General features: G+C 43.6%; 1 long non-coding RNA gene across 1 annotated transcript; it reads left to right on the top strand.

Moving 5' to 3' along the window:
• Nucleotides 1-1,101: 1,101 nt before the first annotated feature.
• On the top strand, nt 1,102-12,435 carry LOC308189865. Its single transcript, XR_013946661.1, has 3 exons — nt 1,102-2,155; nt 9,623-9,726; nt 10,569-12,435. It is a non-coding gene; the product is annotated as an uncharacterized lncRNA (long non-coding RNA).
• Nucleotides 12,436-15,802: the final 3,367 nt, after the last annotated feature.

Here is a 15,802-nt window from a genome sequence, read left to right as displayed (position 1 = left end):
ATTCAGTCTATTCACTCACTAATATACACTGTTTGTCAACTGCATCCCAAGTGTATTCTCAGTGAATCAAGTAAGGTGCACCAGAGATACATTTAATGGTTTATATATTTATAGTTTAGATGAACTAGTTTAATTTTAGCAAGTTGACACTACTGCCTCATACTTCATCCTACTAACAGATTTATGTCTAGGGTTTTTGTTCATCCATTATTCCTTGCACTGTTCGGTTTGTCTTTCTTGCCCTTATTCTTAGCAGACTGGTGATGCACACAGCTCCCTCTCTGGGGCCAAAGACACTTTCAATTCTTCCTCTTGCATTAATAACACAGACAGACAACTTGTCTTCTGAGGGCTTTTTACTGTATTTTGGTGCCTCATATTCTATGAAAAGATATACTGCTATGAAAAGAGTCATTGTAGTTGCTTTCTCCTACTTTATCCTCAGGGTACTGTCATTGTTATCTATTAGCTACAGAATAGCCTGAGTTTTTCATGTTTCTTAATAGTCTTGTTTATTATTTACTGCTCCTTTCACTAGAATATCAGCTCATCTCTGCCCTTTGCTATGTATCGGGCTTCAACCATTATGATTTTGCATTGTTGTTTCACCGTCTTCTATAAAAGCACTCAGAGGGGGGAGAACACATAGCTCCTATGGCTGTGGAAAATGTAACTGCGTGTTCTACTGAGAGTGACCTTTCAGCATCAGATGCAGCATCTGCATCAGGATTTTTCATAAACAGGTTCATAGGGCTGGGTTTTTTAAGTCTTTTGCTTTTGCCTGAGAGTGCCCTCCTTTGACAATGCATTGAAAGTCTTTAACAATGTCTTGAAAGAAAACACTACAAAGTTGTTCCCTGTTTTTACCTATGTATGAAACAGAAGCTCTTGAGAGGGATGAGAAGAGGGCTGCTTGGTGATATGCCAGAGACAAGGCCCTATATGAAATCCTGATGCATCCGTGATTTATATTCTCATTGACCACATGGTTTTGCACAGTAGATCCAGCTGCCGTTCACCAGATCATTAAAGGTATGAGTCTCTACATATTCCTTTTCCAGCAAAGTAGAGCAGTAATACCTAATAAACAAATTACTGTTAGGCAAGTTCCAACACGTACAAGCAGCCTGTTAATGAAAATAACTTGCATGGCTGCAAAAAAAATTCATGGAGGACTCTCTTAAAGGGCTATTAAGTTTCTCCTGGGGTTTTCTCCACAACGGGAGCCTAGCAGTTACAAACAAGCAACCCTTCATCTAAGCCAGGGCAGAGCTTTTTGTTGTGGTGATGCTTTGTTCTGCTTTGTCAGTCCGACCGACATAACCGAGCTCTGGACTTCGCTCCACCCTTGCCAGAAGTCCCAGAGAACATACCTGCAGCTACTACAGCTCCTCCAGGTTTGGCTTCAATTTGGAGATGTTCACAGCTGAGTGAGAGATTTTTGTAATCACAGAAGGGCAGGGAGGAAGAGAATATTACTATAAGCCAGGCTTGTCTTGGCCATAGCAATAAATTGCTCATGGCCAATTTCAGCTAATGCTGGCCTTTCTGCATGAAATTATCGCATTTCTTTGAATCTCCAGACTAAAACCGAAAGTGTCCCCCTCTGAGCTGGCTACCAAAGGGCCTTTAGGACAATAGCTTTGACCAAGCTGTTACCAGAGGCATGTACTCCCTTGGAGTCCTCTGTGAGTTTACGAATACCCCCGGTGCCAGGGCTGCTCAGCAGTGACTCAGCAGCAGGAAATCTGATGTAGATCTTCCTCATCGCACGCCCAGGGCGCAGCTGCTCCCTGCTTCCTAGCAGTAACAGGGGCACCACAAACGGCTTCTGTTAAAGATATATTTCCCTTCCTACTGCAACCCCTGTGCCCACAGTCTACCCCTGTGAATGTGAATGAACCTTTGTACAGGTTCTCTTCGCTCCTTCCCTCTCTCAACAGATGTGATGGCGAGATTTTGGAGAAGCAGAGACCCACTTACAAGCCTAAGCAAAGCAACCTCAGCGGGGGTGTGCAGATGTTTATTTGAGTGCTCCTTCTCTTTTATTTCCCTCGAAAGATGTTGTCAGGCCCCACCTCGCCCGTGCTGGAAGTTGCGGGAGCTGAGGAGGATCGCTTTGGGGCTGGCTGGGGCTCGGTGCAGCTGCTATGAGGTAAAGCTGCTCCATAATCCCCACCGCGTCAGCTTCCTCTGCCTGCAAGCCATCGCTGCGTGCTCGCAGCACCGCAGTTACAGACACGCTCTGGCATTATGTGCTGATTACACGGCCGGCTGCTTGATTTATTCGCTTTCTTAATTTGCTTCTGCCTGCTGTTTCTCCTCTGTGTAAAGATCCTGCCTTCTGAGCATCATGTTTTTTTCCCCTGCATTTAAATCGCAGCAGTGTCCTTCTATGGGCTCCACACAGACACGGATGTACACGGCTGTCTGTCTGTACGTGCCCCACAGTCACAGCCCGGCCCAGCAGCAGCCGCAGGCCGCGGGCCGGAGCAGGGCCGGGGCGGCGCTGCCGCGGCGCCATCTCGCGTCGTCCCGCGCGGGGCCGGGACGGGCAGGGGCGGCGGGGCAGGACCCGGGTTCGAGACCCGAGAGGGGCCGTGAGGGGCCGTGAGGGGGAGGAGGGCTGCTGCCCCACCGCGGCGTCCTGCTGGGGTCCGGCGTCCTCCGGTAAACTCTCTTCAGGAGCCTGGGTTCTCCGGGGCTCCATTTTGCAGCCGGCTCTCGTCAGTGTTTTTATAAATGATCTGGACACCGGAGTCAAGTGCACACAGAGTTTGCAGATGACACTAAGTTAGGAGGAGCTGTTGAGTCCCTCAAGAGCAGCAACAAAATAGAAGCTGGGCGGTCACCAGTATGAAGTGCAACAAGAGCAAGTGCTGGATTCTGCACCTGGGACAGAGCAACCCTGGCTGTCTGTACAGACTCTGGAGAACATCCTCACAGGAAGGGATCTGGAGGTTCTGGTCGATGGCAAATTGAACACAAGCCAGCAGTGTGCCCTGGCAGCCAGGAGGGCCAGCCACGTCCTGGAGTCTATCAGGCACAGCACGGCTAGCCGGTCGAGGGAAGGGGTTGTCCCACTCTGCTTTGCACTGGTGCGGCCTCACCTCGAGTGCTGTGTGCAGTTTTGGGTGACACAGTGTCAGAAGGACATAAAACTGTTAGAGAGTGTCCAAAGGAGGGCTACAAAGGTGGTGAAGGGTCTGGAGAACAAGACGTATGAGGAGCAGCTGAGGCCCCTTGGTTTGCTCAGCCCCGAGCAGAGCAGGCTGAGGGGAGGCCTCATGGCGGCCTGCAGCTCCCTCACGAGGGGAGCGGAGGGGCAGGCGCTGAGCTCTGCTCTCTGGGGACAGCGACAGGACCCGAGGGAACGGCATGGGGCTGGGACAGGGGAGGGTCAGGCTGGGTGTTTGTGTGGTCCTGTGTGGAGCCAGGAATTGGACTCAGTGATCCTTGTGGGTTCCTTCCAACTCAGGAGATTCTGTGATTCTATAATTACAAATTGTTCAGGCTCTCTGAACCCCACCAGCTGTGCCTGTTGCTCTGTAGCCACTCTTGTATTGAGGTGTACATGTACATAGATACCCTGTGGATGCAAATTCACGGGCTGCAAAGCTCAGGTTCATCACCAACAATGGTCTCTGCTATTCTCCATACTCCCAGTGGTCTTAAACTGGTACATGGACGCTTCTTCAGGAAGGCTCCGTGCCACTTCTGCAGTATCTCAGGCTACCGTCCAATAACCTTGTAAGTGCAACAATGCCAGAAACCAGATACAAGGAAAGACATCTTCAGGGGAGGGTATTTCTTTCCACTGTTTGCACCTAACAGTAGCAGTTTCAGTTTGCTGTGAGTGAAACATTTTTTTTACAGAGCATAAGCAACTGCACAATTCAAGTCAGTGATGAACTGAACTCTTCAATGCCAGTTCAATGAAGAGAAGAATTCAAGAAGTGGCATAGCAGAGAGGAAGGGAAAAAAAAAAAAAAAAAAGGAAAAAAAAAAAAGCAGCACTGAGAACAACACATACATTGTTAATTGATCCATATAGACTTCTGGTCATTAAAAAAGAAAAAAAAATAGGAAAAACCCTCAGTAAGTTCAGGAAAGTGGAGAAACATGAAATATTGCCAGGGGAAGAAATGAACTGAAGGAAACTCAAGAACACAGAAATATCTGTTAAAAGAAAGAGTTAAAAAGGACAGGGTAAATGACTACCCTACAGAAAAGGTGAAGGGCTACTTTAACATCATGACTATTTTTATTTAGTTTCTTCCCTTCTTAATCAAAGGTCATGCAGTCGGCAACTGGAAATGCAGTATTGTCACGATATCATTCTCTTTTAGAAGTAATCTCAAAATATGCTTCTCTATTGCCACTAACTTTTGCATATATTTGCCTCCTACATTCCTCCAAGAGAGAGCAAAAGCAGGCTTGGGAAAGGATGAACCAATTGTAAAGAAGGTGAAAGAGTATAACCAAACTGATTCTAAGTGTCTAATTCCCATGTATTTAAATGGTCTTCAGGAGAGTTCATGACATGTTGCTTTCTTTTTCTAGTCTTTATTTTTAAACATCTGTAATACTAAACATTTTTGTCATACTATTAAACATTGTCATACGCCAAATAATAAAAAGTCTCTGAGAGGATTTGGGGAATTTATCACTTTAATAAATAATACCCTGTGCTTATTTGTACAAAGTATATAACAAAAAATGTAAGCCCTTTTATAATGTCCCCAAATTCTTATTTGCAATCTAGAAAGTCAATGCCTGCTTACCTTCAGTTGAACTAACACCTATTAAATATAAAAGCTGTTAGAATAGCTGCATGTTTTTGACCAAATTAGAGGGTTTCTGCTTTCATGGTGTTAATGATTGAGAATATGGAACAATAAATCCACATTCCTCAGTAAGTGAATGTGCATTTAACCTTGTACCAGTTTGAAATGACCGCACATAATTTCCATTATTATGTGACACCAGGTTATGATTATCAGGAGTTTCTAAGTAAAAAGATATCAAGTGTACTTCATTGATTCTGTGCTAGGAAAGAAGAACAGAAGGCTGCTGAAACAAGATGAGAAGTCCAACTGGGTCTTTCACCTCATGCTCCCCATGCAAGCCAGCAACCCTACCCTATGCCACAATGGCACTAACCAGCGAAATCCTGAAAGCCTCAGTCATTCTCCCAGACCACATTTGCTGACATGTTCATGTGGGTGAACAAATGCGGGTGAAGGCAGTTTCATTTCAATAGCAGCAAAGAGGCTGTAAGCGCTCAGCAAATATGTGATCAGACTATTCATATTTAAAGCATGTAAGCAGAAATTCAGGTATCCAATCTAGGGCATGATGTTTTGGAAATTGTAGCTCTAGCCAGCTCCTTGCATGAAGGCACACGAAAGGGTTCGGTGCTTCTCCTTGAATCAGGCAGGTGAACAGATAGTGCCTTGGCACATTGCTCTAGGCAGCAATGCCCGTATGAGCATTGCATGAAATGGGTGCTGAGCTCATCAGTAAGTGGAAAAAACTGCCTACAGTCATAAATCTGTACATGTTTGTTGGTGCAATCAGCACAGCTGTTGTGAACTCTTCCAACTCCATATGGTGGGGTACAGTCTTATGTTTTGTTATAACCATTCAGGAGACTGTATTTTTTTTCTTGGGCTCATTGATGATAGAACTCTGTGGAGAAGAACTGCATTGTGCTACTAAACGTAGTGCGGGATAGTAGGTCTGGCTTAGCTCCATCATCAGCTCTGCATAATTTATTAATATTTTTATTTGCTCTTTTCAGTCCATACTGTGGCAGTTTGGAGCGAGCAGATATAAACCTGTACTTACAATGCAGGCATTAGGGAAAGAGAGGAGGCAACTCAATCATAACTCAAGGGAATGTCTGTCACCTATAAAATCGATGTCAGAAAATAGAAAGAGTAATAAAAGAAAAGGAATATACGGTAATGGATATTGGCATTGCACAGACAAAACAATGAAGGCACTGCTTTACCGTAAATCTGTGGTATGAAGCAAAGATCACAAAAGTTAGCTGTGGATTTTGGACAGCACTCTGTACTGGTCTTATACAGCCATCACACACTCAAAGACGCATAAAGCAGGTATAGGTTACCCCTGAGGTCAACAATAACTTAGTTATTCTCTAATTTTTCGAGCAGGTGAAGCATTAGATGATCATTTGTGGTGTTTGCCCATCCCTGAAGCCTTTTATAACGTTGTCATTTGGAAATCCCAAGTTTACAGATTGTATCACCTTACAAGAGTGTAACAAGTTTATGACAGCCGACTTTTCCCCTTTCCACATTCCTTGCCTAAAAAAAAAAAAAAAGGAACAATAGATAGAAAGAAGCTTCAGCGTTGATTCACTTGTCATCAAAATACACTGTCAGCTCTTTGGGGGCTCAGGGAGGTTTTTGCTTTACATCCTAAAGTCTGTGGAACCCTGTATGTGATATGATTTTAGTGTAGATTTTAGAGACCTCCAGAGAAGACACTGTCTTCATGAGGGAAATGCAGCAGGACTCAACCTACAACATGCCGAAGAGCGGGCAGGCTTGCTGAGCCCCCCTGCCAGCTCAGTGTGTGAGAGCACGCACAGGTAGACCTCTGTGTGCGCATGCATGTGTGCATGCATAAGCTGTGCTCATAAATACGTTTTACCCATCAGAGAAAACAAAACGATAGCAGCTGGTAGGAGACGGCATATTTTATAACTGCCTGCTAATTTTTCTGTAGCTCATTGCAGAGCATTTTAGAACAGCGATCTTGCCAGTAAGTGCCAGTTCCTTTCGTTCAGTTCAGTTTAATAGCTTAATAACGCGTAATTGGTGTTCTTGGGTACTGGTAGTAAAAGGACACTATGCTCCATTAAGTGCAGGATATTTATTTTGAGAAAATGAGTGAGTGCACAATTTTCTGGGAGCACTAATAGACTTAAATGGATTTCAAAAAACCTTTTACCATTAAAGAATAAGACTCAAATATGGGTCACATGCTCCGCTCCCAGGATGAGTCCAGGACGCAGTCTGTCACTCACTCATTCTTCATTAAAGAAATTTTGCAGCTCTTGCCAGCAGTGCTCCCGATTCATACGCCTGTGAGTGGGATCAGACTCAGGCCTCCTATGCTTAGAGTAGACAGTATTCTTTATAAAAAGGACATATGTTTTTGAAGCAAGTTAATTCAGCATTTTGATTGCAAGGCTACCCACTAGAAGTACTCCCTAGAAAATCTGCTGCTGTCCAAAGATTCGTCCGCGCAGAGGGATGTTAGTCTCGGGGTGTTTTTAAAGTTCTTCTATTGACTGGTGGGTTCTGTGTTTGAACATCCCACACCCTTTCCTCCAGAGCTCATGGGCAACAAACTGTAATGTAACACGCTCTGCTGCTTCCTCTGGACTCTGACTCAGCACCATGTTTACGTGGCCGCTAAGTTACAGGGATACTTACACGGACTGATCGCTCTTGGAGGTTGTTCAGCATTTCCCATGTCCGTGGAGCACCGCACCCTTCCCACACGTAAGATTTCTTAGTCCTGAGTCTTTAGCACAAAGATGTGTTTAGCGATTCTTCTCCAACTTCTCATTTCTGATTAACGGTTATTTTATGTGGTGCATCGTCTCAAGCCTTTCAGACTAGCCTAAAATGTTGATGTCATAAGCAAAGCAAACTTGCTAAGAGAAAAGCAAACTTGGAAGAGAAAATCTGATCGAAGAGATGTGACGTACACAGTTCAACCCATGTGGCACTGGGCAAGTCTTGCCTATGGTTCCTTCATGTCACTGGGGGGAAGTTGGGATTTTTTCTGTTACTCTAGCATGAGTACTTAATTCCCTTCTGATCAGGCTGGCTCATCACCCTTCTCCCCAACATCTCTCAGTTAATCTAGTTAGATGTTAAGAACATCTCTCATTCTCCTTCCCTCTTCCTTTAAATAACGTACCCTCTGTTGAGGAGATGGAAGGTTTTTCTTCAAAATATCTGGTATAAATGCATACATCTCTTTCAGAGTATGTGTCTTGCTCCAGTTTAACAAACTTAATTCCCCATTGCTACTACAACTAGTAAAACTTCTTGGGAAGATCTACCCATTTTATACCCTCGTCACTCATCTCATGTCTAAATAAAACCAGATTCAATTAGTGAGCCAGCATGCTGTGTGTGCTGAGCTGGTGCTTGGCATATAAACAATAAAACAACAAAACATACAAACAATAGTAGAAAGAAGACTTCACATTTCACTTTTTATCACGTCATATTTTCTCTTGCAGTACGCATTTGGAATATTGTCCTGCAACAATATTTTCATTTTGAATTTTGTTTTTATAGACTGCTTTTCTTTTGTAAATCCCCCTCCCATAAATATGGCAATGTGAATTATCTACGGATGATTCATTTATCCTGCTGACAGCTAGGCTGTCCAATGAATTAGAAACAATCACAGCTCCATGACATCTAATTATACTTTCCCTCTCTTTTTTTCTGTTTTAGAGGAAAGCAAGGTCTTAATATGCAATAATGCATAAAGAAAAGGTTTTAAATATATTTGAGGGCTTTCATTTGAGTTAAAATATTTTTTTCTTTTAATTTACTAGCCAGATATGCTGAATTTACATGATCTTCTGCAGAGAGTTGTAATGTTCTATTGAACACCAGAGTTATGACATAGTATAAATATTCAATAAAAATTGTGATAATTTCTGTCTCTAGCTGCAGTTTCTCCATATGCAACGATGCTTTTATTTGAGCACACAGATTAACCTCACCAGTCCGTACCCTTATATTCTCTTCCTGGAGTGTGGGGTGCATTGTTCTCTGCTCAGGAGGTTTGAGGTCCCTCAGCTCTTGGGACTGTTGACCTGGAGCCAGCCTCTGGTGTCATTCGGAGAAGCATGCGAGCAGCTTACCTCATACCCACCACCAATGACTTTAAAGGTAGTGGTGCTAAAAGAGAGTTCCTAAACATGGTTCAGAGGACAGATGGAAAGCCGAAATTGAATCTGTAGTCCATAACACCTACAGCAGCAGGGAAAGCCCTAAATAGCTTCTTTCATCACCAGCCATACTGGGACCAGCAATGTGACTCCTTGTTCACGAGTATGCTTCTGCTGTGAGAAGCCATCCTACGTATTCAAGGGCTACCTCTGAGAACCAGGGCTTACAAGTTTGGATCTGTAGCTTCTCCATGAAGACAATCAGTAGAAATAAGGTGTCGCAGAACTGGAGTGTGAAAGGGAGGATCTGCTTCTCGCAAGCTCAAGGAGGTGACTCACACAGAGCAACACTTCTCTCCAATTTGATGAGTACTTGCTAAAAGAGAATGTCCCCTTCAACACTTTTACCTTCTAGTACAACTTTTTGCACTGATCAAGCTGATCATATTGGCCCCCATCTAGCTGAGAGCAGGGCCGAGTGTCATCTTGCTTTGTTTAGCTCCACATTCATCCATATGGATCAAGTCCCACAAAAGCTTACATTTGCCAGCTGGCAAAAAGCCACAAAACTTATTGTTTCGCCATGCCTCCAGTCTTCGGTGAACACAATCGCTGACATCAAGGTCATCGTGCCCTTGTATGCACCACTGTCATTTTTGCCAGCAGGGCTGAGGAGCTGCAGGGTGCCCGACAGCCAGCCGTAGGAGAGTGATGTGGTGGATCTGGCTCAGAATTATAAAGCAGAGAGGAGCAGCAGGCAGACAAAGGTGGTAAGTCCTGCTCTCTGTAAGTAAAGGGGGTTTGGCTCTGGAAGAGGTGTTGAAATTATCCGTAGGGCACATAAATGCCCCTGCTATTTTCTTGTGTGCGCCTACGTGTCCTGATGTCAACTTCGTGCAGAGTTCTCTGCGCTGGTTTTCACTCAGGTGACGAACACAAAAAATGTCACCCACCAGTGGGCAAAGTAATGCAAACAATAATCCAACTGAAGGAAATCGGGAAGAAAATCAGAAGATTGTCTCAAATCTGCATATGCTTTAAACTTAATAAAATACCAACTGCCAACTAAATGCCTTGAGGTTACTAACTGCTCAGAAATTGAAGGCTAAGAGCCATGAAATTATCAAGATTCACAATTATGTTTAACGTAGCTGCTGAACCTCAGTATAATTAGTATTGACTACCTCTGCTAATCAATCTAAAGCAGATGTTGGAAATAAGAGGCTAAAATGTGCAATCTTGGGTGCCAAAAGTTCATCCAGAGGTCCTATTTATGGTATGCCGTTGCTTTGTTATGTTTTTTTTTTCTTCAGTGAGAATCAAAAGATGTGGTTTAGAACCATAACTGACAAAAACCCATTTTAATAACTATTCTGGGCTTATCTCAACGTGCATACGAGCATGCCTATTTGGAAGATTTCTGGCTCTTATGTATGCATTTTATAACTGTTGCTGAATTTGGCAAACAGCCACTTAAAGGCAAATATAAAATTTTACTGCGAGTATCTCATAATTAGTTATATTATAACTTACAGTGTTACATACTTTCAGTATGTATATTTACTTGTTTCAGTATGTGTATTTACTACAATATTTACTTGTTTGTTCGCAGGGTTATGGGATGCAGTCACAGAACTGTCCGTAAAAAAGGATTTGATTAAAGGAGAACAGGCTCCGCTCCAGGAAAGCATTTGTTCACTTGCTTCAGCCTGCCTGTAGTCACAATGGTCCTTACACATATTCTTGGAAGATCATTTCCAAAATATGTGCAGAATGAATTAAAGAATTTCAGTTGCCTTACTGGCTCTTGAAACTTAATATAGCTTTCAAAAGCAGCTATAGCCCAAATAGAATTATTATTTCCTTGAGGTCTGAGTAAACTGTCATTTAAATTGAACTTGCAGATAGTACCTGCAAAAACACCATCTGGCAACTCTCATGATATTGAAGTGGTTAAGTTTTCATGGAACTTGGAAGAGAAAGAAAAACTTTCCTAGCAGAAAGCAAAGAACATAGAAAATTGTCTATCTTTGCAAAGTTTAATGCAGAAGCAAGCAGTCTTCATAGTAACAGTAGGGCAAGTTATATCAACATTAACTTAATGCATTCCCTCTTAAAAGAGGTCATTAGCAATAGTAAGTAAATCGCAGACCCTTCTGTCTATCTGTGTGTCTGTCTGTCTGTCTCACAAATCTGGAGTGCATTTGTGAGGGAGTGGCTTCAAATGTTGACTCAAATAATTCCATTTGTGCTGAAACCTCTGAAGCCTGAAATACAGCTCCTGAATCGTCCCCAAAGCTGGTCTCCAAGATTTTTTTCTACTGTGGCATAAGTGAAAATGAAGGAAAAATCAAGTTGCCTTTGCATGATTGTTTTCAATGACCCAGTTAGAAATCTACGGTGAGTTTCTTGAAAGTTTAGGGAAAAATCACACAGAGAAAATGTAACCCTTTTTTCGCACATCTCGTGCTTCCTGATGCCACCAGCTGCATAACAAAGCCTTCATGCAGACAGAAGTCATGCTCTCCTTTCGCACCACGTCTTCCACCTCCTCAGCCCGGGAGCCCCAGCCTAAGCCCTGTGCCTCCAGCTCTACCCCTGCTCCATGACTGCAGGCAGAAGTGGCAGCGTTTGTGCACAGGGAGCCTAAAACTGCTCCCCAGGGAGGCAGCAGTGCCTGGACCTTGCAGACTGCAAGCATGAAGGTTACAATGTGGAGGAGAATACGGCTCTTCTCCTGTAAGGCTGCTCACAGAAAGAGCTGAGAAACACCAGAGGCAGGGAGAAATGGCGAGGATCTTGAAAGTCTTGAGAGCGTTTTAAATGATCCCTGCACAGGCACAGCAGGTTACACACGCTATGGAAATTGGAAATCTTTTTGCAAAGTTGTATGCTCTAGCTATCCAGCTCCTGGATAGCTCTGTTGGCTTAAAATACCTTTTACAAAGTATTTTCCTTCATAAACTTTTTTTGTTTAAGTTTTGAAAATGAATTGATTGAATATGAAACCTTAAGGATTTGGTTTTCCATCAATCATTTGACTTTGTATGCTAAATCAGCAAGGCAGCTGGAGGAGCAGTTATGTAAGCAGTAACAAGACAGCTGCAGATTATTGTTTCTTCATACTATTCCTATAAGCTCATTTGTTGTTCAGAAATCATTCAGAACCCTGACAGAAACCTTCCAAAATCTGTGTTAAAAACACGTCACACAGTCATCTGCTCAACACCACAAGTAGTTCCAAATATCTCCTGTGAAATCCTTTTAAAAATAGAGTTTCCCACAAACATATAGCTTTTGGAAGTGTCAGACCAGCTGCCAGAGGTTGCATCTGCCTGTTGGGGGCCCAGCACCGGAGAAATACACAAAGGTAGAGGAGCAGCTGCAGCGAGACGCCCTGCTGGACCAAGTCCTCCTGGCCACGGCTGAGGCTGAGCAGACTGACTGACTTACTTGTTCCACTTGGAGAAGTAGTTAGGTTAGTAAGATGCATCTTGCTGTGTTAGGTGGGCCTAGATACCCACAGGGCACAGGTCTCAACTCCGAGTCCTTCATGTCTGCTTGAGCGGTCCTAGGTGCAGCCACAGCTGATCGTGTGGCATTGAGGTTATGGCAGCAGTAGTATTTAACCAATCCTTCCTCTACCAGGCTGTGTTTCTGCCAGCTGGAGCACTATGAAGTTCCTAATAACCAGAGAGTGTTTATGGGCCTTTACCCTCCAGCTGTGGCAGGCGAGTTCTTGGTGCCTCGAGTGCCCTTCCCACCAGCGAGAGGTGGGTCCCTCCAGCGGCAGAAATAAAAGTTTCAGGAAGCACCACCTACAAGTTTAAAGCTGAAATAGATTCTCACCACCATAATTACACATTAACGAGAGCAGCTGGAAGACTGTCCAACAGGTCTCTAGGGAAGGAATCATTGCATGCCACGTTGGGTACATCCTTCTTGTCACATATGAATAATAACATCAAAAATGTACCTTCACTTTCTAAAATATAGAAGAAACATATAAACAGCTCATGTCTCAACACAGTATTACACTGCGAGTTAGTTATATGAAGCTCTTCTTAATCATTTGTTTCATGGCCTTTGTGGGACAATACCAGGAAAAGGCTGTGCTTTTTTAACCAACAGAAATATTTCCTGAATTCCTTTGATTGCAACCAGCTTTGCAGGCACGTGCTCACAGACTTGGCCTCTCTTCCAAACTCTCTCTTTTACATGTGTGCCTACATACAGACCCCATGGAGACCTCTGCACCACGGAGATGAACTGGAGCTCTGCAGGTAATGTTGGGGCTGCACAGACACTGGAACTGCAGTGGAGCAGTGAAGTGCTCAAACAAAAGAAAGGAGTATTAGTATTGGGATTAGACTCCATATATAGGATGTGATTCAGATACCATATTTAGGTGCGTACAGTGTGTCTATGGTGAGGCAGCTGTCTATGACATTACTGTGATAAAGGAGGTCAAAGAATCAATTCAGTGTCCTAAATCATAGTTTTCCTGTGTCATTTGAGACTCACGGGGCAGCTATTACACAGAGTTCACAGGCAATTTGTGACCTGCTGCAGGGCAAAGACCCTGTCAGAGATCAGGCATGAAGTCCCTGGGCTAGGGGCTTGATTTGATTGCTCACACATGGGTCTCTATCACTATTTGAGATGCCCTAGGAAGTCCAAGGTGTGCACAAGGCTGGAAGACATGGCACAGAGCCTCTGAGAGCCGTGCCCTTCTGAAATGGCAGTTAAATGTGTCCTGGCCACCTCGGCTGGCTCTAAGTCCATAACTGGGACTGAAGAATACTGCTTTGTGTCCACTTGCTGTTCCAGAAGAGGAAGGGTTTCCCGTGAGTGCCATGTTATACACAGAGTCCTGCGAGGACGGACCATCTCAGGCTGTACCAGGAGTCCACGTCCAGGCAGCTGAATCCCATCGTGTATACTGACACCCTCACCAACAAACTCACACATAGACGCTCACGTTGTAGACCCCTGGCAGTACAGGCCTGAACTGAGACCTTCGCCTCCATCTCTGTTTGGAGACTGCCATGCTGTAACGCTTCAGACTGCGGGCTGTTCCCTTACTTTGGGCCTACCACAGTCAGGGCCTCGGTCTCAACCTGTCCCCCAGCTATGCTGAAGTACCAGCAGTAACTAAAACGCACTTCACTACTGAGAGAAGATCAAACCTACTGCCTCGGTGCTGAGCAAATCTACCTTCAGGGAAAACGCCTGTCAGCAGACTCACAGAAGGACTTTGCTACTTCAAGTCCCCCTTGGCTCCCAGGATCACAGAGCCGTATGGAGAGGACCCAATGGACGAAAGGTGACGAACACCTGGTTCATCAGGTAGGGGTCTCAGAGTGTTGCTCTCTGGTGTGCAGAAAGTATCTTCATAGGGCGTCCCCTGAGTGTCATTACTTCTGCATCTGCTTAATGTGCCCATGGTCGCTGACTTTTTATTTTTGTACGATACCTTATGTATCCCATTTTTACCCTGGGGACTGTGATTTGCAGTGCAGGTTGTCTTCCAGGCCATGCTGAATTATATCGGAGTTACAAGGCAAGTTTGGCAACTGCTAATAGTGGCTGGCTATTTTTAGATTTTTTTTTCTGTTCTTCTCTCAGTTCAGATCTGTCCTATTTAAACTCTATTTTAAAAATACCGATTTTAGGCTAGCAGTAATTTTCACTCCATTCTGGGGGTATATTTTAACTGCTTATAAAAAGAGCTTTTCAATTACATTGCTTCCACTTTGTTTTTTTTTTTTTTCTAAAACTGTGGTATAATTATTTTGACCCTACATCTGTATCTCTTTTTCATGGTGTGAAATTCTCTCAGAAGGAGGACTGCATTCCCATTTAAACTCTTTGTTCAAAGGGGATTTTTTTTTTCACATATCTAGTAATACCTATTTCTGAAATCTGCATGTGAGCAGTTCAGCAGATATCACTCTTCCTGATGGCTCTGCCCCTCAGTCTTTGCTGTTTATCTGAGTGCTGCCAGATTTGCAGTGCTCTAATTCACCAAGCCAAATTCAGTGACCCCAGCGCCTGAAAATGGCTGAGCTAAGAGTAGTAGAGGGAGCAGAATTTGGCACTTTCAGCGCCAGTAGCAGTAAGCAGAAAAAAAAAAACAAGAAAAAAAAACCCTACTTTCTCAGTGTTATCTCAGCTGAACCCACACAGACTATTGCCCTATGTGGAGCTAATTTTGACTGAATCCCATTGTTTTAAAAAACAATTGGGAAAAAAAAAAAAAAGATAACCAAGGAAAAACGTACAGTAGATTTTCCAAAGCAGCTGCCAAAACTGTCACACATATATGCACACAGAGGAAAAAATAGTGCAGTATTGATGCTAGATCCTCTCACAAGCCAATTTTAGCAGTTTGCTAAGTGATGACATTCCCAAAGGAAGGAGGTATACTCTGTAGTATACATTAAGTCTATCAGCATATGAAATATATGAATATGTCACGCAAAATTGACTTGGCAAAACCAAAAGTGAAGGTCTTGCTTACTTTCCATTTCACAGGTATCTCTGATGTGAGCACAGTTATTCTGGCTTTGGTTACAGCTACAGCTTTACAGTAACAAGGGGGCCACGTACACAGACACTTTTCAGTGTAATACATAAGAAAGAAAACATCTGCAACCTATTGTGCTATCATACATACTAGAGCAGTGTCTTCACAAAATATTTTCCCTAAAACATTTTAAAACTACTTGATTTTTGACTGCCAGAAATATGAGCTCCCATTTTTTGCTGCTAGAATTCTTTGGAAGGTTGATGTGCAATGGAGCAGAACAGCTGATGAAAAATCTGGCCTGTTTCATGGTGGGG

This window comes from Anser brachyrhynchus, assembly GCF_964034855.1.
Source record: "Anser brachyrhynchus genome assembly, chromosome: 2".
NCBI classification, from domain to species: domain Eukaryota; kingdom Metazoa; phylum Chordata; class Aves; order Anseriformes; family Anatidae; genus Anser; species Anser brachyrhynchus.
The sequence above is the reverse complement of the archived record's forward strand: the minus strand, read 5'-3'. Positions and strand labels throughout refer to the sequence as shown.